This window comes from Saccopteryx leptura, chromosome 1 (assembly GCF_036850995.1).
Source record: "Saccopteryx leptura isolate mSacLep1 chromosome 1, mSacLep1_pri_phased_curated, whole genome shotgun sequence".
Classification (NCBI taxonomy): Eukaryota; Metazoa; Chordata; class Mammalia; order Chiroptera; family Emballonuridae; genus Saccopteryx; species Saccopteryx leptura.
The window spans coordinates 377,408,849-377,432,999 of NC_089503.1; the positions used below are offsets into that span (position 1 = coordinate 377,408,849).

At 44.6% G+C, this 24,151-nt stretch overlaps 1 pseudogene; it reads left to right on the forward strand.

Moving 5' to 3' along the window:
- The first annotated feature begins 5,600 nt into the window (after nucleotides 1–5,600).
- LOC136389573 (BOS complex subunit TMEM147 pseudogene) lies at nucleotides 5,601–6,416 on the forward strand (annotated as a pseudogene).
- Nucleotides 6,417–24,151: the final 17,735 nt, after the last annotated feature.

Genomic DNA, 24,151 nt, shown 5'->3' on the forward strand with positions numbered 1-24,151 from the left:
GACTGTCTCTCCCCGTTTCCAGCTTCAGAAAAATAAAAAAAAAATTAAAAAAAATAAAATAAAATCACAAAATCTTGGTGGTGAATGCTTGCTGATCTCAGCTGAGCATTCCTGCTGCTTAGCCAGCCTGTCCTGCCTTCCTGAATGGCCTCCATCACATTATTTATGCCAACTACCCCAGACATTTTTCACTTTCCTAAAGCTCAAAATTGCATGCCTCACCTGACATGTTAGAGGTCATTCAACCGGCACCCCCTCCACATTCCTCAGGATTTGAAAAGTCTTCCATCTTCTCCACTGTTTTCACTAAAGGCACCTCTCTTCCACCTGACCCCATCCCCTCCAACCTCCTGTAGACTTTGTGCCCTTTCTTTGGGGCTTTTTCTTTTTCAAAATACCAGATCCTGAGATCCTCCACCATATATATCACTGAAGTTCCAGCTCCTGCCTGCTGCTATCAGACATCTTAAAAGAGTAGCTGAGTCCCCCTACACCTATATCTACTCTCTATGTCTGAAATTTTACCTTTTCTCTGCTAAACTGTTTTTGTTGTTGTTTGTATTTTTCTGAAGTGAGAAGCGGGAAAACAGAGAGACAGACTCCCTCATGTGCCCAACCGGGATCCACCTGGCATGCCCACCAGGGGGCAATGCTCTGCTGCAACCAGAGCCATTCTAGCGCCCGAGGTGGAGGTCATGGAGCCATCCTCAGCGCCCGGGCCAACTTTGCTCTAATGGAGCTTTGGCTTCAGGAGGGGAAGAGGGAGATAGAGAGGAAGGAGAAGGGGGAAGGGTGGAGAAGCGGATGGGCACTTCTCCTGTGTGCCCTGGCCGGGAATCAAACCCGGGACTTCCACACACCGGGCCGACATTCTACCACTGAGCCAGCCTGCCAGGGCTTGAACTGGTCTTCGATAGTATCGGTGCCTAAGCAGCAAGTCTAACAGCTCCCTCCCGTCCTCCATCCTTGTCTTTTACTCTAGATGCAGTTTATTTACCACCTGACCCTTGAGGTGCTCTCTTTCCTTGACCTCTGAGGCCTTGCTCTACCCTGTTTCTCCTGTGACAGCTTCTTTCCCTTCATTGGGATTCTGGTGACTTACAGCTCATAAATACGAGCAATGCTCCAAGTTCTGTCTTTAGCTGCTTACATTTGTTTCCTGCTGAATCTCGACTACCAATCTGTGCACAGTCCTACGTCTGCATCCCCAGCCTCCACCCTCACTGGGCTCACCTGCTTTTCAAATTCCAAATATCGTTTAAATCTCTTTCCCTCCCAAGTTCCGTGTATTATTTAATGATACAACTATTCCCTAGGCACAGTGCTTACTAGGGCCAAGCAGGCAAAGTCAGTGAGTAAGGCTGCCGGAAATGAGTCACTAGGGAGTAGGGGACCAGATGACTTGGCAGACAAATTCAAGCATTTTAAAAACATTGTACAAACTGGCCTGGCCTGTGGTGGCGCAGTGGATAATGAGTCAACCTGAAATGCTGAGCTCGCCAGTTCGAAACCCTGGGCTTACCCGGTCAAGGCACATATGAGAAACTACTACTAGTTAGTGCTTCCTGTTCCTCCACTGCCCTTCTCTCTCTCTCTCTCTCTCTCTCTCTCTCTCTCTCTCATTCTCCCTCTCAAATCAGTAAATACAAATCTTTAAACAACAACAAAAAACCAACAACATTGTACAAGCTGGCCCTAGTCAGGTAGCTCAGTTGGTTAGAGCAGTGGTCCCCAACCTTTTTTGGGCCACGGACCGGTTTAATGTCAGAAAATATTTTCACAGACTGGCCTTTAGGGTGGGACGGAAAAATGTATCACGTGACCGAGACAAGCGTTAAGAGTGAGTCCTAGGCCCTGGCCGGTTGGCTCAGCGGTAGAGTGTCGGCCTGGCGTGCGGGGGACCCGGGTTCGATTCCCAGCCAGGGCACATAGGAGAAGCGCCCATTTGCTTCTCCGCCCCCTGCCCCCCTCCTTCCTCTCTGTCTCTCTCTTCCCCTCCCACAGCCAAGGCTCCATTGGAGCAAAGATAGCCCGGGCGCTGGGGATGGCTCCTTGGCCTCTGCCCCAGGCGCTGGAGTGGCTCTGGTCGCGGCAGAGCGATGCCCCAGAGGGGCAGAGCATCGCCCCCTGGTGGGCAGAGCTTCGCCCCTGGTGGGCGTGCCGGGTGGATCCCGGTCGGGCGCATGCGGGAGTCTGTCTGACTGTCTCTCCCCGTTTCCAGCTTCAGAAAAATACAAAAAAAAAAAGAAAAAAAAAAAAGAGTGAGTCCTAAACGGATGTAACAGAGGGAATCTGTTCATTTTTTAAAAATAAAACATCGTTCAGACTTAAATATAAATAAAACAGAAATAATATAAGTTATTTTTTCTTTCTCTGCGGACCAGTACCAAATGGCCCACGGACCGGTACTGGTCCGCAGCCCGGGGGTTGGGGACCACTGGGTTAGAACATTCTCCCAATATGCCAAGTTTGAAGGTTTGATCCCTGGTCAGGGAACGTACAAGAAGCAACCAATGAACACTCAACTAACTGGAACAAATCATTTCTCTCTCTCTCTCTTGAAAAAAAAAAAAATAATAATAATAATAATAAATAAGCCCTGACATTATGGCTTGGAGCATTTCCTTAATACTCAGAGGCTGCTGGTTCGATCCCTAGTCAGGGCACATACAGGAACAGACTGATGCTTCTGTCTAGCTCTTCCTTCCTCTCTCTCTAAAATCAATCAATAACTTTTTTAAAATAAGCAAGCATTGTACAAGGCAAGAAACCCCTCTACAGTCTGTATCTGGTCGTCTGGTCCCTGAACTGTCTAATTTGTAACATTAGATTTCCAAATCAGCTCAGTTTTACCCTGAGCAGGTCTTGACCATTTCATCCTGTCCTTTCAAGTCTTTCTGCCATTTCAGAAAGTTAGACCTTACTGTGTTTTCCCTAAACTTAAGCTGCAATGGACTTTTTTTTTTTCTTTTTACAGAGACAAAGAGAGAGAGTCAGAGAGAGGGACAGACAGACAGGAACAGAGAGATGAGAAGCATCAATCTTTAGTTTTTCGTTGTGCATTGCAACACCTTAGTTGTTCATTGATTGCTTTCTCATATGTGCCTTGACTGCGGGCCTTCAGCAGACCGAGTAACCCCTTGCTCGAGCCAGTGACCTTGGGTCTAAGTTAGTGAGCTTTTGCTCAAACCAGATGAGCCTGCGCTCAAGCTGGCAACCTCGAGGTCTCAAACCTGGGTCCTCGGCATCCCAGTCCGATGCTCTATCCACTGCGCCACCGCCTGGTCAGGCACAATAGACTTTTAAAAAGATTTTATTTATTGATTTTACAGTGAGAGGAGAGAGAGGGTGAGGGAGCAAGAAGTATAGTTGCTTCACTTTAGTTGTTCATTGCTTGCTTGTTGCTTGCCGTATGTGCCTTGACCAGGCAAACCCAGGATTTTTACCTGGTGACCTCAGCATTCCAGGTCAAGCTGCATCCACTGAGCCACCACAGGCCAGGATGTAATGGATTTTTTTTTTTTTTTGAGAGAGAGAGAAAGACAGACAGACAGGAAAGAAGAGAGATAAGAAGCATTAATTCATAGTTGTAGTACTTTTAGTTGTTCATTGATTGCTTCTCATGTGTGCCTGAACCAGAGACTCCAGCCAAGCCAGTGACCCTTGCTCAAGCCAGTGACCTTGGCTCAAGCCAAGGACCATGGGGTCATGTCTACGGGCCTGCGCTCAAGCTAACAACCGGGCCTGCGCTCAAGCTGACAACCGTAGGATTTTGAACCTGGGTCTTTAGCATCAGTGGATAGGCTCTATCCACTGCACCAATGCCTGGTCATGCTGCAATGGATTTTTTTTAACCAAAAAACAACCCAGACAAAGCAAAACATATGTTAAAGTCAACACCCCTGACTTTAAGTATTAATTAAAAGAATTTTAGTAAGTTTTTATTATGCAAATCTAATGATAATGTTCATTACAATGAAGGCCTATTGCACCATACGTTTTTATTCAAATTAACTCTAGCACATTAGTCAAGTAATCAGATTATTAAATTTCATTTATTAACAGGTATTAAATATAGTATGATGTATAGTATTATGGGTAGTATATAATTATAAAGAACTACTCCAGAGTCTCAACCGCATATGAATCAGAGAAATAGCCAATTTCCTTTTAAGTTCCAATGTTGAAGTTCTGATTACAATGTAAAAATCATTATTAAAAAAAAATAAAAAGCAGGCGGTGCCACAGTGGATAGAGCATCAGATTGAGATGTGGAGGACCCAGGTTCGAGACCCCGAGATCGCTGGCTTGAGTGCGGGCTCATCTGCACCAGCTTGAGTGCAGGATTGCTGGCTTGGGTAAGGGGTCACTGGGTCTGCCATAGGCCCCCGGTCAAGGCACATATGAGAAAGCAATCAATGAACAACTAAGGTGTCGCAACAAAAAATTGATGCTTCTCATCTCCCTTCTGGTGTGTCTGTTCCTCCCTGTCCCTCTCTCTGTCTCTGTCACAAAAAAAATAAATAAAAGTTTTAATTTTCTTAATCAGTCAGAAATGAATGAAAACAGCAAGATGTAAAGATTCAACACAGCTGGCCCTGGCCGGTTGGCTCAGTGGTAGAGCGTCAGCCTGGTGTGCAGGAGTCCCGGGTTCGATTCCCGGCCAGGGCACACAGGAGAGGCGCCCATCTGCTTCTCCACCCCTCCCCCTCTTCTTCCTCTCTGTCTCTCTCTTCCCCTTCCACAGCCAAGGCTTCACTGGAGCAAAGTTGGCCTGGGCGCTGAGGATGGCTCCATGACCTCTGCCTCAGGCACTAGAATGGCTCTGGTGGCAACAGAGCAAGGCCCCAGATGGGCAGAGCATCGCCCCCTGGTGGGCATGCCGGGTGGATCCCAGTCGGGCGCATATGGGAGTCTGTCTGACTGCCTCCCCGTTTCCAACTTCAGAAAAAATACAAAAAAAAAAAAAAAAAAAAGATTTAACACAGCTAATGTTACACAATAATACAATGTTTTATAAACATCATTGCAATTACTGATACCCCAGAAATTGGACAATTAAATTGCATTTAATTCAAAAGTCTCATCACTAACTCAAAAACGTAGTCACACTATTTGAGTATATCTTTTTGTTTATTTTATTGATTTTAGAGAGAGTGGAAGGGAGAGAGAGAGAGACAGGACCAGCAAGCTGCTCCTATATGTGCCCTGACCGATGATCGAACCGGCAACCTCTGTGCTTCGGGATGATGTTCCAACCAACAAAGCTATCCAGCCAGGGCTTGAGTATTTCTTATAAAGGAAATAAATTGGGCTGATGGGTGGTGGTGCAGTGGATAGAGCATCAACTGCAGATGCAGAGGTACCTGGTTCAAAACCCCAAAGTTGCTGGCTTAAGCACAGGATCATTGATGTGACCCCAAGGTCACTGGCTCCGCTTGAATCCCCCCACCCCACCCCTGTCAAGGCATGTATGAGAAACAATCGATGAACAACTAAAGTGAAACAACTACGAGTTGATGCTTCTCATCTCTCTCCTCCCCTTCTCTCCCTTCCTGTCTCTCTCTCAAATCACTAAAAAAAAAGAGAGAATGGGAGGCAGGGGCGCCAGGCCCGGGCTCGGGCGCCAGGAGGGCGAGGTAGGGACTTGCGCTCCGGCGGGCCCGGCGCTATGACCTTGTTTCACTTTGGGAACTGCTTCGCCCTGGCCTACTTCCCCTACTTCATCACCTACAAGTGCAGCGGCCTGTCCGAGTACAACGCCTTCTGGAAGTGTGTCCAGGCTGGGGTCACCTACCTCTTCGTTCAGCTGTGCAAGATGTTGTTCCTGGCCACTTTCTTTCCCACCTGGGAAGGCGGCATCTATGACTTCATTGGGGAATTCATGAAGGCCAGCGTGGATGTGGCAGACCTAGTAGGCCTAAACCTTGTCATGTCCCGAAATGCCGGCAAAGGGGAGTACAAGATCATGGTTGCTGCCATGGGCTGGGCCACCGCGGAGCTCATTATGTCCCGTTGCATCCCACTCTGGGTTGGAGCCCGGGGCATTGAATTTGACTGGAAATACATTCAGATGAGCATTGACTCCAACATCAGTCTGGTTCATTACATCGTCACATCTGCCCAAGTGTGGATGATAACACGCTATGACCTCTACCACACTTTCCGGCCAGCTGTCCTCCTGCTGATGTTCCTCAGCGTCTATAAGGCCTTTGTCATGGAGACCATCGTCCACCTTTGTTCCCTGGGCAGCTGGATGACACTTCTGGCCCGAGCAGTAGTGACTGGGCTGCTGGCCCTCAGCACCCTGGCCTTGTATGTCGCCGTTGTCAATGTACACTCCTAGGCTTGTCCCAGGCATTCACACACCTTTTTCCTGTCTCCAGATTTTAGTGAAGTAAACGGTATTTCGAAAAAAAAAAAAAGAGAGAGAAAATAAACTGGCGTGGCCATTACAATTACGATGAGGGGCCCTGGCCGGTTGGCTCAGTGGTAGAGCGTTGGCCTGGCGTGCGGAAGTCCCGGGTTCGATTCCCTGCCAGGGCACACAGGAGAAGCGCCCATCTGCTTCTCTACCCCTCCCCCTCTCCTTCCTCTCTCTTTTTTTTTTTTCTTTTAATTTTATTTATTCATTTTTAGAGAGGAGAGAGAGAGGGAGAGAGAAGGGGGGAGGAACTGAAAGCATCAACTCCCATGTGCCTTGACCAGGCAAGCCCAGGGTTTCGAACCGGCGACCTCAGCATTTCCAGGTCGATGCTTTATCCACTGCGCCACCACAGGTCAGGCTCTCCTTCCTCTCTTTCTCTTACCCTCCCACAGCCAAGGCTCCATTGGAGAAAAGATGTCTCGGGCGCTGGGGATGGCTCCATGGCCTCTGCCTCAGGCACTAGACTAGCTCTGGTCACAACAGAGCGATACCCCCGGTGGGCAGAGCATCGCCCCCTGGTGGGCGTGCCGGGTGGATCCCGGTCGGGTGCATGTGGGAGTCTGTCTGACTGCTTCCCCGTTTCCAGCTTCAGAAAAAATACAAACAAACAAACAAACAAAAAACAATTACGATGCAGGTCAATTATTGACCCAGCTTTAAGTTTCAAGAAGGGCAGGGACAATATGACACAGAAAGCCACGCTCAATTTAACTGACCAAATATGTTAGCATTTACCATGCACCTGTTCAGAGCTGGACGCTAAGAACACAATGGTAAACAACGTGAGCACATGCTTCTCCTTTCGGGAAGTTCCGTTCTTGTTGAAGATCAGATGAATGAACAATCATAATAGAGAAGTTCTGAGAACTCTGATAAGGTAGTGTTCTATTATAACCTGTCCAGGTTAGAGGGGCCATAAGTAAAACATCTATACTGACCACCAACCCAGGGTTTGAAATCCCTGGGAGACATTCCTGCCTACTACCTACTCAGAGCAGCAGCGTCACAGAAGGAAGGAGTTATTCAAAGGCCTTCCTTCCAACTTTTCACATACTGTACTTACCCTGAACTTTAGGAACTGACCAAGCCTGACCAGGGGGTCGTGCTGTGGATAGAGCGTCAGACTGGGATGTGGAGGACCCAGGTTCGAAACCCCGAGGTCACCAGCTTGAGAGTGGGCTTATCTGGTTTGAGCAAAGCTCACCAGCTTGTACCCAAGGTCGCCAGCTTGAGCAAGGGGTCACTCGGTCTGCTGAAACCCCCCAGTCAAGGCACATATGAGAAATGAACAACTAAAGTGCTGCAACGAAGAACTGATGCTCCTCATCTCTCTCCCTTCTGGTCTGTCTGTCCCTATCTGTCTCTCTCTGTGTCTGCCTCTGTCAAAAAAAAAAAAAGGAATAATAATAAAAAAGAACTGACCAAAACCAAGCAAGACAGACAATTCAAGGCCTTTTACTCACCTGGTAACCAAGCTCAATATTCTGTTCAGCAATTCAAGTACTTTTATTATAAAGATTTTATTTGTTTACTTGAATGCCTTTGGTTGTGTTTGTTTCACCAAAAAAGCTATCCATAATCAAATTGTTACAACTGATATCATGTTAAAGGTTTGATTCTAAGATGATAGTGCAGTGGATTCTTTTAAACAGATAATTCACGCACAGGTACAAAGAGATTAGCATAAAAAGTAAATCTCCCTCCTTCCTGTGATCCCAGCCATTCAGGTCTCTTCTGAAAGCAACTATTTCTTTTGTATTCTTCTGGCCTATGCATTTACAAACTTAAGTACAAAATATCTTTTCTCCTTCCAGCCAAAAAGAAGCCTACTTTATATACAATTAGGCACCTTGTTTTTTTCACTCACAGTACAGTAAGTCCTCACTTAACATCAATAGGCTCTACAACTTTAAGCAAAATGATGGATAATGAAACCAATTTTACCATGGGATAATTGATATAAACAAGAGTTTAGTTCCTATGGCATCCCAGCAATGCTAAAATGTTATGATTTCTCCTTCTCCTCCTCCTCCTCCTCCTCCTCCTCCTCCTCCTCCTCCTCCTCCTTCTTCTTCTTCTTCCTCCTCCTCCTCCTCCTCCTCCTCCTCCTCTTCCTCCTCCTCCTCCTCCCCTCCTCCTCCTCCTCCTCCTCCTCCTCCTCCTCCTCCTCCTCCTCCTCTTCTTCTTCTTCTTCTTCTTCTTCTTCTTCTTCTTCTTCTTCTTCTTCTTCTTCTTCTTCTCTTCCTCCTCCTCCAAGTGAAAGGAGGGGAGATAGAGAGACAGACTCTTGCATGTGCCCCAACTGGATCCACCCGACAACCCCCGTCTGAGGCCGATGCTCTGCCCATCTGGGGCCATTCTTGCAATCGAGCTATTTTTAGCATCTGGGGTGGAGGCTCCACGGAGCCATCCTCAGTGCCCAGGGCTGATGCACTCAGACCAATCAAGCATGGCTGCATGAAGGGAAGAGAGAGAGAGAGAGAGAGAGAGAGAGAGAGAGAGGGAGGGAGGAGAGGGGGAGGGGTGGAGAAGCAGATGGTGGCTTCTCCTGTGTGCCCTGACTGGGAATCGAATCTGGGACATCCACATGCTGTGCTGATGCTCTACTACTAAGCCAACTGGCCAGGGTCAAAATGTTATGACTTTGAATGAAAGGACATTAATTTGAGGACTTGCTGTATATTGGAGATCTTCCCATATAAGTACACAGAGTCCTCTCATTCTCTGTAACTGCTGCATAGTATTCTGTTACAAGAAATGTGCCATACTTACTCAACCAGTCTGTGCTGAACATTTGTTTCCAATCTTTAACCATTAGAAAAACACTACAATGAATATCCCTATACATAAATTATATAGTATGCATGCAATATGATCTGTAGGCTAAGTTTCTAGAAGTGGAATTGTTCAGTCCATAGATAATGAACATTTACAACACTGATAGATCTTATCAAAGTGGCTTCCAAAGAATTTACACACACACTAGCAATGTCTGAGAGTGCTATTTCTCCACATCCTAATCCACACATCATGCTATCAAGTTTTTGGATCTTTGCCAATCTGATAGTTATAAAATATTATCTTCCTGTAATAGTAATTGCAATCATCTAACCTGTCTCCCCATCTCTAATTTCTAAACCATTTTGCATGCAGCTACCGAATTAGTTTTTATAAAGCATGTCACTCCTGGTCTAAAGCCTTCTGAGGTTCCCACGGTCTGCTGGACTCCCTGGCCCGCAAGACAAGCTCCACCACCATCTGCTCTCAGCCTCCTGTTCCTACATGATGTTTCACTGTTTCCTCACACACACTTCATGCTCCAACTAGTGTGAACTAATACCCATTAATCAAACACACTGTATCAGTCAGGAACCTGGCAGGAAACAGATGGTGCACTCAAACTGGATAATTTGAGAAGAGCTTAATACAAGAGTTATTTACAAAGCTGTGGGCAGGGTTTAGAAAAAGCGATGAGATGGTACAACACCTGTTATGTTAGTAGACCAAATCTGGAAGAGGGTAAAACAATAATATACCAGAGTTTATTCTAGGAAGAACTGAATAGCCTGACTTTGGAAAAATGACTGATTCAATTTATCACATTAAGAGATAAAGGGGAGCCTGACCAGGCAGTGCCGCAGTGGATAGAGCAACGGACTGGGATGTGGTGGACCCAGGTTCGAGACCCCGAGGTCGCCAGCTTGAGCGCGGACTCATTAGGTTTGAGCAAGACTCACCAGCTTGGACCCAAGGTTGCTGGCTTGAGCAAGGGTCACTCTGTCTGTTGTAGCCCCTGGTCAAGGCACATATGAGAAATCAATCAATGAACAACTAAGGAGCCGCAATAAAGAATTGATGTTTCTCATCTCTCTCCCTTCCTGTCTGTCTGTCTCTATCTGTCCCTCTCTCTGACTCTCTCTGTCTCTGCCACACACACAAAAAAAGAGAAAAAGGGCAAAATCCATATGATTATTTCTTTTTAACCGAGAGATTGAGAGAGGGACAGACAGGGACAAACAAACAGGAAGGGAAGGAGAGAGATGAGAAGCATCAACTCATAGTTGCAGCCCCTTAGTTGTTCATTGATTGCTTTCTTTTTTTTTTATTTTTTGTATTTTTCTGAAGTTGGAAACGAGGAGGCAGTCAGACAGACTCCCGCATGTACCTGACCAGGATCCACCTGGCATGCCCACCAGGGGGAGATGCTCTGCCCATCTGGGGCGTCGCTCTGTTGCATCCAGAGCCATTCTAGTGCCTGAGGCAGAGGCCACAGAGCCATCCGCAGCGCCCGGGCAAACTTTGCTCCAATGGAGCCTTGGCTGCGGGAGGGGCAAGAGAGACAGAGAGGAAGGAGAGGGGGAGGGGTGGAGAAGCAGATGGGCGCTTCTCCTGTGTGCCCTGGCCGGGAATCGAACCTGGGACTCCTGCACACCAGACCGATGCTCTACCACTGAGCCAACCGGCCAGGGCCTTGATTGCTTTCTTTATTTTTATTTTTTTTAATTTATTTTATTTATTTATTCATTTTTAGAGAGGAGAGAGAGACAGAGAGAGAGAAGGGGGGAGAAGCTGGAAGCATCAACTCCCATATGTGCCTTGACCAGGCAAGCCCAGGGTTTTGAACCGGAGACCTCAGCATTTCCAGGTCGACGCTTTATCCACTGTGCCACCACAGGTCAGGCTTGATTGCTTTCTTATATGTGTCTTGACTGGGGGGCTCCAGCCGAGCCAGTGACCCCTTGCTCAAGCCAGCGACCTTGGACTTCAAGCCAATGCCTTTGGGTTCAAACCAGTGACCATTGGGTCATGTCTATGATTCCATGCTCAAGTTGGTGACCCCGAACTCAAGTGGGTGAGCCTGCACTCAAGCTGGCGACCTTGGGGTTTTGAACCTGGGTCCTCAGCATCTCAGGCCGACGCTCTATCCACTGTGCCACCACCTGGTCAGGCCATATGATTATCTTAATAGAGGTTGAATAAGCCTTCTATAAAATTCAGATTCTATTTATGAGAATATACTTTTTGAAAAATAGGAGTAGAAGGAAACTTCTTTAATCTAGTAGGGCATCTGCTAAAAAACTACAGCAACCATGATATTTAATGGTGAATCATTTAGAAGTTAAGGTCAAGCCTGACCAGCTGATGGCACAGTGGATAGTGCATCGGCCTGGGACCCTGAGGACCCAGGTTTGAAAACCCGAGGTTGCCAGCGTGAGCTCACTGTCTTGAGCATAGCATCATCAACATGATCCCAAGGTCGCTGGCTTGAGCAAGGGGGTCACTGGCTAGGCTTGAGCCCCCTGGGTCAAGACATATATAAAGAAGCAATCAATGAACCACTAAAGTGAGGCAACTACAAGTTGATGCTTCTCATCTCTCTCTCTTCCAGTTTCTCGCTCAAAAACACAGTTTTTTTAAATGGGCAAAGACTAGTACATACATTTTGCAGAGGAAGCACAAATGACAAATAAATTTATGAAAAGATACACAAACTCATTAGTGACCAGGGAAATGCAAATTAAGGCCACAATTAAAACCAAGGAAACAAACATTAAGAAATCTGATTCAGTCTGACCTGTGGTGGCACAGTGGATCAAGTGTCGACCTGGGACGCTGAGGATGCCGGTTCAAAACCGTGGCTTGCCTGGTCAAGGCACATATGGAAGTTCATGCTTCCTGCTCCTCCTCCTCTCTCTTTTTCTCTCTTTCCTCCCTCTCTAAAATGAATAAATAAAATCTTAAAAAAAAATCTGATTCAATAGTAAGAGCTGGAGAGGCTGTGGATCATATATTCACTGCTAGTGGGAGTCCTAACTGGGCTGATGACCTTAGCAAATGTTTCGGCATTACCCCATAAAGATGAGGTTCACATTCCCTGTTTCTCAGCAGCTCCGCCCTTGGGCTTATACCCCGGAGAAACGACTGCCCAGCACGAGATATATAAAATAGTGCATGTAGCTCTGTTCATAAAAGCAACATTAGAAATCATTTTTTATTATTTTTAACATTTTTATTTATTGCTGAGAAAGAGAGAGAGAGAAAGAGAGGAGAACATGGACCTGTTCCCGGGGATCAAACTGGCAACCTCTGTGATTCAGGACGATGCTCTAATCAAATGAGCTATCCGGCCAGGGCTAGAAATCACTTTATATATATATATATATATATATATATATATATATATATATATATATATATATATATATATATTTTTTTTTTTTTTTTTTCTTTTCTGAAGCTGGAAACGGGGAGAGATAGTCAGACAGACTCCCGCATGCGCCCGACTGGGATCCACCCGGCACGCCCACCAGGGGCGAGGCTCTGCCCACCAGGGGGCGATGCTCTGCCCCTCCGGGGCGTCGCTCTGTCGCCACCAGAGCCACTCTAGCGCCTGGGGCAGAGGCCAAGGAGTCATCCCCAGCGCCCGGGCCATCTTTGCTCCAATGGAGCCTTGCTGCGGGAGGGGAAGAGAGAGAGAGAGAGGAAGGAGAGGGGGAGGGGTGGAGAAGCAGATGGGCGCTTCTCCTGTGTGCCCTGGCCGGGAATCGAACCCGGGACTTCTACACGCCAGGCCGACGCTCTACCATTGAGCCAACTGGCCAGGGCCTAGAAATCACTTTTTAAAACCCACTGGAAATGATCCGTATGACAGGAAGATGGATCACATGCAGTATGCTCTATGGGTGAAAGGGAGCTGTAGCTACAGGCAGCGTTTCTAAATCCTAACACACAATGTTGAGTGAAAAGGAGAAGGTCCTGAAGACTATGTGTGTGATTCAATTCTGTGAATCCTGAATCTCAAAAAAGAAGCAAAAATATATGTGTGAGAAAACACTACATGATTTTTTTATTGTGTTTTTTTTTTTTTTTTTTTTTGCGAGAGGATAGAAACAGAGAAACAGACAGATAAAAAAAGATAGAGATGAGAAGTACCAACCCATAGTTGCAGTATTTTAGTTGTTCATTGATTACTTCTTGTACGTTCCTTGACCAGGGGGCTCCAGCTGTGACCCCTTGCTCAATCCAGCAACCTTGCGCTCAAGGCAGCAATCACGGGGTCATGTCTATGATCCCACGCTCAAGCTGGCAACCTTGGGGTTTTGAACCTGGGTCCTCAGCGTCCCAGGTCGACGCTCTACCACTGCGCCACCACTGCACAGGCCTACATGATTTCTATATGAAAAGAAAAGCTAAGGGCCTGACCTGTGGTGATGCAGTGGATGGGGCGTCGACCTGAAATGCTGGCCCTGGGCTTGCCTGGTCGAGGCACGAAGGACAAGGAAACAATAAGCAACTAAAGTGAAGCAACTATGAGTTGATACATCTCGCTCCCTCTGCCCTCTGTCAAATCTAGAAATAAATCTTAAAAGAAAAAAGGCTAAGGTATTCAGAGTAATGGCTACATTAGGCTGCCATAACAAAATACCACACGTTGGGTGGCTTAACTTCAGAAATTTATTTTCTCACAGTTCTAGAGGCTGAAAGTCCAAGAACAAGGTGTCCGCTGACTTGGTTTCTGGTGAAAGCTCTTCCTGCTTTCCTGCTATGACCTCACGTGGCCTTTCCTTAGAGCAGGGGTCCCCAAACTATGGCCCGCAGGCCACATGCAGCCCCCTGAGGCCATTTATCCGGCCCCCATCACACTTCCGGAAGGGGCACCTCTTTCATTGGTGGTCAGTGAGAGGAGCATAGTTCCCATTGAAATACTGGTAGGTTTGTTGATTTAAATTTACTTGTTCTTTATTTTAAATATTGTATTTGTTCCCGTTTTGTTTTTTTACTTTAATTTTTTTTTTAATTTTTTTAAATTAATTAATTAATTAATTAATTTTTAACAGAGACAGAGAGAGAGTCAGAGAGAGGGATAGACAGGGACAGACAGACAGGAATGGAGAGAGATGAGAAGCATCAATCATTAGTTTTTTGTTGCGCATTGCGACACCTTAGTTGTTCATTGATTGCTCTCTCATATGTGCCTTGACCGTGGGCCTTCAGCAGACCGAGTAACCCCTTGCTCGAGCCAGCAACCTTGGGTCCAAGTTGGTGAGCTTTTGCTCAAACCAGATGAGCCCATGTTCAAGCTGGCAACCTCGGGGTCTCGAACCTGGGTCCTCGGCATCCCAGTCCGACGCTCTATCCACTGCGCCACCGCCTGGTCAGGCTGTTTTTTTTACTTTAAAATAAGATATGTGCAGTGTGCATAGGGATTTATTCATAGTTTTTTTTTATAGTCTGGCCCTCCAACGGTCTGAGGGACAGTGAACTGGCCCCCTGTGTAAAAAGTTTGGGGACCCCTGGCTTAGAGTCTGCTCCCAGAGACCTCTGGTGTCTCTTCCTCTTTGAATCAGATTAGAGCCCACCCTTAGGACTTTAACCTTAATTACCTTCCTATAGTTAATAAATACAGTCACTTTGAGGGTTAGGGCTTCACTTATGAATTTGAGGGAACATAGTCTATAGTAGAGAGGAATGTGATAGGAAAAATTATATGTGTAAGTGCAAGTTGGGTGTTGAGTGAATAATTTATTACAATGATTTATAACATATTATGTATATTCTTTGTATCAAAACTTATACTGTGTATATATATATTTTAAATTTTTTATTTATTCATTTTAGAGAGGAGAGGGAGAGAGAGAGAGAGAGAGAGGAGACAGAGAGAGAGAAAGGGGAGGAGCTGGAAGCATCAACTCCCATATGTGCCTTGACCAGGCAAGCCCAGGGTTTCGAACCAGCAACCTCAGCATTTCCAGGTCGATGCTTTATCCACTGCGCCACCACAGGTCAGGCCTATATATATATTTTTTTTTTAACATTTTTTTTTCTGAAGTGAGAAGGGTCGGGGGGAGACAGGCAGACAGACTCCTGCATGCTTCTGACTGGGATCCACCCGATATGTCCACCAGGGGGTGATGCTCTGCCCATCTGGGCCATTGCTCTGCTGCAACCAGAGCCATTCTAGCACTTGAGGTGGAGGCCATGGAGCCATCCTCAGCACCCGGGCCAACTTTGCTCCAATGGAGCCCTGGCTATGGGATAGGAAGAGACAGAGAGGAAGAAGAGGGGGAGGGGTGGAGAAGTAGATGGGCGCTTCTCCTGTGTGCCCTGGCTGGGAATCAAACCTGGGACTCCTGCACGCCAGGCCGATGCTCTACCGCTGAGCCAACCGGCCAGGGTCACTCAAAACTTATATTTAAAAATAAAAAAATGAATGAAGAGCTGTGTGTATTTGTTGATGATCAAACTACACATTTATGATTTGTGGCCTTTTCTATAAGTAAAAAAGTTTTAAAAGTAATGTTTGGGGGGGAAAGCAGGAGCAACATGAATACTACCCATATGATTCTATTTATGTCAAGTTCACAACTATGCAAAACTAAGCAATATATTGTTTAAGCATATCTGCATAGGTGGTAACTCTCAAGAAAATCAAGAGAAGGATAAATACCAAGTTTAGGTCACCTCTGGGAGAAAGAGGAGGGCACCCAGGCTGCTCCCCTGGTACTGGTGGTGGTCTACTTCGTATGCTGTCCGTCTGAGCATTATTCGTTATTCTCTTTATGTATGACATATTTATCAAAAAAAAAATGGGGAAAAAGAACAAAGGACGGAGGAAAAAGAGTAGAGGGTAAAGGGAAGCTAGTATAACAATCAAGGGGGAGAGGTTAAGGAAACAAAAGTCATTTAATTATTTAAAGAGCCAGCCTATGCCTCATTCTTCCTCGGGTGAGAGGTCCAGATACAAGATCTCTTGTGTTTCTTTATCTTATTTTATTATTTATTTATTTATATTTATTTTTTTTGTGTGACAGAGACAGAAAGAGACAGAGAGAGGGACAGATAGACAGGAAAGGAGAGAGATGAGAAGCAACAATTCCTCGTTATGGCACCTTAGTTGTTCATTGATTGCTTTCTCATATGTGCCTTGACTGGGGGGCTACAGCAGACCGAGTGACCCTTTGCTCAAGCCAGTGACCTTAAGCTCAAGCTGGTGACCTTGGATTTTTGAACCTGGGTCCTCCGTGTCCCAGTCTGACACTCTATCCACTGTGCCACTACCTGGTCAGGCCTATCTTATTTTATTTTTAAAAATTTTCCATTGATGTGTGTGTGTGTGTGTGAGAGAAAGAGAGAGAGAGAGAATGAGGGAGGGAGAGAAGAAGGGAGACAGAGAGAAAGCATCAACTCATTATTCCATTTAGTTGTTCTGTTTAGTCGTGCATTCATTGATTGCTTCTTGTAGGTGCCCTGACCAAAGATTGAACCTGTAACCTCGGTACTCTGGGATGACACTTTATCCACTGAGCCACCTGTTCAAGGCCTCTTTATTTCATTTTATTTTATTATTTTTATCAGTATGTTTTTAATGTTTATTTATTGATTTCAGCAAGAAAGTAAGAGAAAGAGAGACAGAAACATTGATCTGTTTGTGCATGTGCCCTGACCAGGGATCGAACTGGCAACCTTCATGCCTTGGGACAATGCTCCAACCAATGGAGCTATCGGGCCAGGGCTTCATTTTAATTTTTAAAATATTTTGTTTATGGATTTTAGAGAAAGGAGAGAAAGAGAGAGAAAGGCAATGGGAACAGGGGGGTGGAGGGTGGGGAGGAGCAGGAAGCATCAACTTGTAGTTGCTTCTTGTGTGTGCCTTGCCCTGACAAGCTGGGGATTTTGAACCAGCGACCTCAGCAATCCAGATAGACATCTGCTCTAGCCACTGCACCACCCTAGGTCAGGCGGGCCTCTCTATTTTTCAAAAAAGTGTATCATTTCATTATTTTTTTAAAGCATTTTAATATTTCAGTTTTTTTTTTAATTTTTTAAAAATTAATTAATTTTTTACAGAAACAGAGAGTGAGTCAGAGAGAGGGATAGACAGGGACAGACAGACAGGAATGAAGAGAGATGAGAAGCATCAATCATTAGTTTTTCATTGTGCGTTGCACCACCCTAGTTGTTCATTGATTGCTTTCTCTTATGTGCCTTGACCGTGGGGCTACAGCAGACCAAGTAACCCCTTGCTGGAGCCAGCGACCTCGGGTTCAAGCTGGTGGGATTTTGCTCAAACCAGATGAGCCCGCGCTTAAGCTGGCAAGCTCGGGGTCTCAAACCTGGGTCCTCTGCATCCGAGTCTGATGCTCTATCCACTGTGCCACTGCCTGGTCAGGCTCATTATTTTTATTTCATTATTATATTAACATTAAATAAATTTATAAAGGAAAGCAAATTATCCCTAATTCCATTAACTTATTCTATTAAATCTGTAGCTGATTTACTAGACTATCCTCCACGGGTCCAGTGAGGGAGGGAACCCGCTGTCCGCAGCCTCCACCAGAGGTTCCTTAGTCCTTCCTCGACGGTCCACTTTTCTCTGCTTGTTGCTCACCACATTCTGCCTTGCTTCATACTCGAAAGGTTTGGCCAGAGACATTTCTGATGTGTCTGTTTGTTCTCTTCTACCTTTTTAGATAAGGTAACATCTTCAAGGGTTCGATTTTGACCAGCGAACTTCCCCTTTTGCCTTCACTGAGGCCATTCTATTTCTGGCCGCCAGGGGGAACCCACCGATTTACCACAGCTCAACTCTGCCCCCTCCAGGTCATTTAGGGAGAATGAAGTCCTTGATTAATCCGGTTTATCCTCATAGAACTATTTTTCAATTTTTGTTTTCAGTTTTTACATAAAATCTTTCTTTCTTTCCTCCCCTCTCATTTTCTGTTGTCCACATTTATCTCCTAAGAGGTTCTCTGGGATAGATTCTCAGTTGTTATATGCCTTTTCTCTAAGTTGGCTTCAGATTTTGTGTATATGAGGTAGGAGACGGGTGGTATGTCTTTTTTTTTTTTTAGAAAATTAAATTTAACAGGGAGACATTGATCAACCAGAGTACATAGCTTTCAGGTGAACATCTCTATAGCATTTTATTTTTTGATTGTGTTGTGTGCCTATCACCCAAAATCCAATAATTTTCTGTCACCATATATTTGTCCCTCTTTACTACCTTTCCCCATCCCCTCTCCCACTTCCTCCTCCCTCTGGTAACCACTTCACTTTTATCTGTGTCCATGAGTCTCATTTTCATATCCCACCTATGTGTGAAATCATATAGTTCTTAGCTTTTTCTGATTTACTTATTTTACTTAGTATATATAATATTCTCAAGGTCCATCCATGTTTGTTCTAAATGGTAATATGTCATCATTTCTTATGGCTGAGTAGTATTCCATTGTATAGATGTATCACTTCTTCTTTATCCAATCCTCTATCGAGGGACACTTTGGTTGTTGTCTTGGCCACTGCGAATAATGCTGCAATGAACATAGGAGTGCACATGTCTTTGCATACCAATGTTTTTAAGCTTTTTGGGTAGATATCCAGTAGAGGGATTGCTGGGTCATATGGTAGTTCTAGTCTTCATGTTTTGAGGAACCACCATACTTTCTTATATAATGGCTGTACCAGTCTACATTCCCACCAGCAGTGAACGAGGGTTCCTTTTTCTTCACAGCCTCTCTAACACTTGTTATTACCTGTCTTGTTGATAACAGCCAATCTCACAGGTGTGAAGTGGTATCTCATTGTGAGTTTTGATTTGCATTTCTCTAATAGCTAGTGAAGATAAGCATCTTTTCATATATTTATTTGTTGTTTGTATGTCTTCATAAGAGAAGTGTCTATTCAGGTCCTCTCTCCATTTATTAATTGAATTGTTCACTTGTTTGTTGCTGAGCTTTGTCAATTCTTTATATAGTTTGGATATGAACACCTTACCGGGGTTGTTGTGTACAAATATCCTCTCCCATTTGGTTGGCTGCCTTTTTGTTATGTTGTTGGTCTCTTCTGCTGTGCAGAAGCTTTTTAGTTTGATATAGTCCCATTCATTTACATTTGCCTTTACTTCCCTTGCTTGTGGGATCATATTCATAAAATGTTCTCTATGGCCAAGGTCCATAAGTTTAGTCCTATGTTTTCTTCTATGTAATTTATTGTTTCAGATCTTTTTTTGAAGATTTTTATTAATTTTTAGAGAGAGAGAAGGGGGTGTGAGAAGGAGTGGGAAGCATCAACTTGTATTAGTTACATCCTCTACGTTCCTTGACCGGGCAAGCCCTGGGTTTCCAGCTGGCGACCTCAGCATTTCAAGTCGAATGCTTTACCTACTGCACCACCACAGATGTGGCTACTGTTTCAGATCTTATATTTAGGTCTTTAATCCATTTTGAATTAACTTTTGCGCATGGGGACAAGGTGTAGTCAAGTTTCATTCTTTTGCATGTGGCTTTCCAATTTTCCCAGCACCATTTATTGACGAGGCTTTCTTTTCTCCATTGTGTGTTTTTGGCTCCTTTGTTGAAGATTATTTGTCCATATACATGTGGTTTATTTCTGGGCTCTCGATTCTGAATCTGGTCATACTTCTAAACATCTTTTTTGGGGAAAAAAACTCCATAACCATACTACATTTTTCTTCAATGTCTTTGATGATGAAGAGTTAAAATCCTTTGAAAGTCTAAAGCTACTGGAAACCAAGTCTTGGCTATAAGAGAGAAGAGTGAATACAATAAAATAACAAGACTGATTTTCCCATATGGCTCAGAACAGGCCTTAGAGATCACTCTCAAACTGGAGTCCAAACTTGGGTTGAGCAATGGAGTAAGAATTTCTTTAACACGATCCTTTTTCCTTTCTGTCTGTCCACTCCCTTCCTTAATCATTAAGTTCTTAAGATATCAGATTCTGGTTAGCATCAAACTGTCTTAAGAACAAAGACTCAGGTCTGTTGACCAAAGAAGCAGAGTTTTGGTAAACTAAAGATAACATCTGGACTTCAGTAGTGTTTGAACCCCAAGTCCATGAAACCAGAATGATACTACAGAACACACCCTCATGAACCCAGACAGAACAATACCATGGCTGAAACCAGGACCTGATACAATGATCAACTATTTCTTACCCTGGTCACAACCAATCAGTAGAGCCCACAATCCCAACTCCTTCAGCCACCCCTGATTAATAATTTCCCCCTATATAACCCTTGGAAGCCACTGATGGCCCAGTCTTTGAGCACCAGCTTACCTGTGACTCGGGCTTGACACCATTACCTCAACTAATAAACTCTTACTTTCTTGGCTGAAAACTCCTGTTCACTTCTGATTGGACTTTGATGTGTGTAGGCAAACAGACTCTGTTAGTGCAGTAGCACATTGGAGAAAAAATAATCGCAGGTTCTATTGCTTTATTCTCATATCTCTATCTGCAGAGAAATACTCCTTTGATTTTACTTAGTGATTTGGAGATCTTAAAGAGGAGTGTGCTGGTGCTGAATATAGAAGAAACGATGCACATAAAGGAAAAAAGGAGACTTGACCCATTTACTGCCTTGAGCTCATGGGCCTCTGATTCTAATCATGAAGCATTCTTTGGCATTAGGTGGACATGAATTTGAGGACAAGATTGATTTGTCATTAAACTCCTTGTGCTTATGCACAAGCTGTTCTGAAAAATGGAATTGCTGAATCATTGGGAATGTGCATTTTATTTTATATTTTGGGGAACGTGTATTTTAAATTTTAACAGAGATAGATAAATCATTCTCCCAAAAGGCTATAAAAAGTTTACAATCTAAAGAAAACAAACAACCCAATTAAAAAGTGGGCAAAAGTGCTGGACAGACACCTCACCAAGGAAGATATATACATGACCGATAAGTGTATGAAAAGATGCTCCATATCATATAGCATTAGGGAAATTCAATTAAAGTGAGATACTACTACACATCTATTAAAATGGCTAAAACCCAGAACGCTGACAACACCAAGTGCTGACGAGAGTGTAGAGCAACAGGACCTCTCATTCACAGCCTGTGGGACTGCCACATAGTATGTCGCTTTGGAAAAGAGTTTGCCAGTTTCTTACTAAGCTGACCATAGTCTTACCATATAATCCAGCAATTATGTTCCTAGGTAATTCACACAAAAACTCACACACAAATGTTTATAGCAGCTTTATTTATAATTGCCAAAAATTGGAATCAAACCAAGATGCCCTTGAGTAGGTGAGTGGGTAAACGAACAGTGGAACATCTATATAGTGGAATACTATTCAGTGGAAAAATAGAAATGAGCTAGGAAGCCACAAAAAGACATGGAGAACAATTAAGTACATGTTGCTAAGGGAAAGAAACAAGTCTGAGAATACTTTATGATTTTATCTAAAGGACATTCTGGGAAAGGCAAAATTATGGAAATAGTGGATGCCTAGGGCTGAGCAGGGAGAAGAGGAATAAGTGGACACAGGGATTATTATTAGATCAGCGAAACTATTCTGTATGACACTGTATATATGATAATGGCAGATACATGAAATTATGCATTTGGAAAAACCCATAGAACCGTACAACACAAAGAGTTAATCCTAATGTAACTTTGTGCTTTAGTTAATAGTGATAACAATATATAAATATTGGCTCATCAATTGTAACAAATGTACCATGCCACCGCTAAATAAGAAAAACTAGTTGGGTCCTGGCCGGTTGGCTCAGCAGTAGAGCGTCGGCCTAGCGTGCGGAGGACCTGGGTTCGATTCCCGGCCAGGGCACACAGGAGAAGCGCCCATTTGCTTCTCCACCCCTCCGCCGTGCCTTCCTCTCTGTCTCTCTCTTCCCCTCCCGCAGCCAAGGCTCCATTGGAGCAAAGATGGCCCGGGTGCTGGGGATGGCTCCTTTGCCTCTGCCCCAGGCACTAGAGTGGCTCTGGTCGCAACATGGCGACGCCCAGGATGGGCAGAGCATCGCCGCTGGTGGGCGTGCCGGGTGGATCCCGGGCAGGCGCATGCGGGAGTCTGTCTGACTGTCTCTCCCTGTTTCCAGCTTCAGAAAATGCAAAAAAATAAAAAATAAAAAATAAAAAAAAATAAAAAATAAAAAAAGAAAAACTAGTTGGGAAAAGGAGTATATGGAAACTCTGTACTTTCTGTTCAGTTTTTTTTTGGAAATCTAGATCTGCTTTATAGAATAAAATTTAGGCCCTGGTTGGATAGTTCAGTTGGTTAGAGTGTGATCCCTGGTCAGGGCACACACGAGAAGCAACCAATGAATGCACAGCTATGTGGAACAACAAATGAATCCTCTGTCTCTCTCTCTCTCTTCCTCTCTGTCTTTCTAAAATCAATCAATAAAAAAGAAAGTTTATTAATTAAAATAATAATAAAAAATGTACAGATTACCCTGGCCAGGTGGCTCAGTGGATAAAGCATCATTCTGGTGCACCGAGGTTGTGGGTTCGATCCCTAGTCAGGGCATGTACACGAAGCAATCGATGAGTACACAGCTGGATGGGACAACTAAGGGGACTGGCGAGTTGATGCTCCTCTCTCCCTCTCTCCCTCCCTCTTAAATCAAAGGAAAAGAACTTTTAAAAATTACAGACGTGGCCTGACCTGTGGTGGCGCAGTGGGATAAAGCGTCGACCTGGAACACTGAGGTCGCCGGTTCGAAACCTTGGGCTTGCCTGGTCAAGGTACATATGGGAGTTGATGCTTCCTGCTCCTCCCCCTTCTCTCTCTCTCTCTCTCACTCCTCTCTCTCTAAAAAATCAATAAATAAAATATTAAAAAAAAAATTACAGACGCGGCCTGACCTGTGGTGGCGCAGTGGATAACGCGTCGACCTGGAAATGCTGAGGTCGCTAGTTCAAAACCCTGGGCTCGCCCAGTCAAGGCACATAGGGGAGTTGATGCTTCCAGCTCCTCCCCCACTTCTCTCTCTCTGTCTCTCTCTCTCCCTCTCTCTCTCCTCTCTAAAAATGAATTAAAAAAAAAGAAAAAAAATTACAGACGCAGCCTGACCAGGTGGTGGCTCAGTGGATAGAGCGTCGGACTGGGATGCCGAAGCCCCAGGTTCAAGATCCCAAGGTCACCAGCTTGAGTGCAGGCTCATCTGGTTTGAGCAAAAGCTCACCAGCTTGAACCCAAGGTCACTGGCTTGAGCAAGGGGTCACTCGGTCTGCTGAAGACCCGCGGTCAAGCACATATAAGAAAGCAATCAATGAACAACTAAGGTGTCGCAATGAGCAATGAAAAACTAATGTTGATGCTTCTCATATCTCCATTCCTGTCTGTCTGTCCCTGTCTATCCCTCTCTCTGATCTCTCTCTGTCTCTGTAAAAAAAAAAGAAAAAGAAATTACAGATGCAGTAAGAGTCTGTATCCTATTTATATATCTTCCTTTATACTATCGTTGTTTACAGTGTTTTGTGACAGAATCTTGACATATGTTCAATGTGATGGATCCAGTATTTTGGTATTTTATTATTGTTTTAATTTGCATTTCCTTATGTTCTGCTCAGATTGGACATATTTTTCAGGTTGTTGACTTTTCAAGTTCCCTTATTATAAATTACATGTTCTGGTCCATAGCCTTTTTTTCCAATTGATAGCTGATCTTTCAATTGTGGAATTGTAGGAGTTTAAGAAAAATTTTTGCTTATTCATTCATTTTTTTTAAGTGTTACAAATGTTCTCTCATAATCTGTCATTTTTCAATTTGAATAATGATGTCTTTTGTCCACAGATGGTTTTACCTCTGGAAGGAGTTTGGCCTGGAAAGCTGCTGCCGCAGAGACCTGAGCTGAGACAGACCTCGGGTCCAGCCCGCTGCTCTGGTCCCTCTTGTTCTGATTCTCCAAGCTGAACCCAGAGCTCTCTGCCCCAGGGCGTCCACGG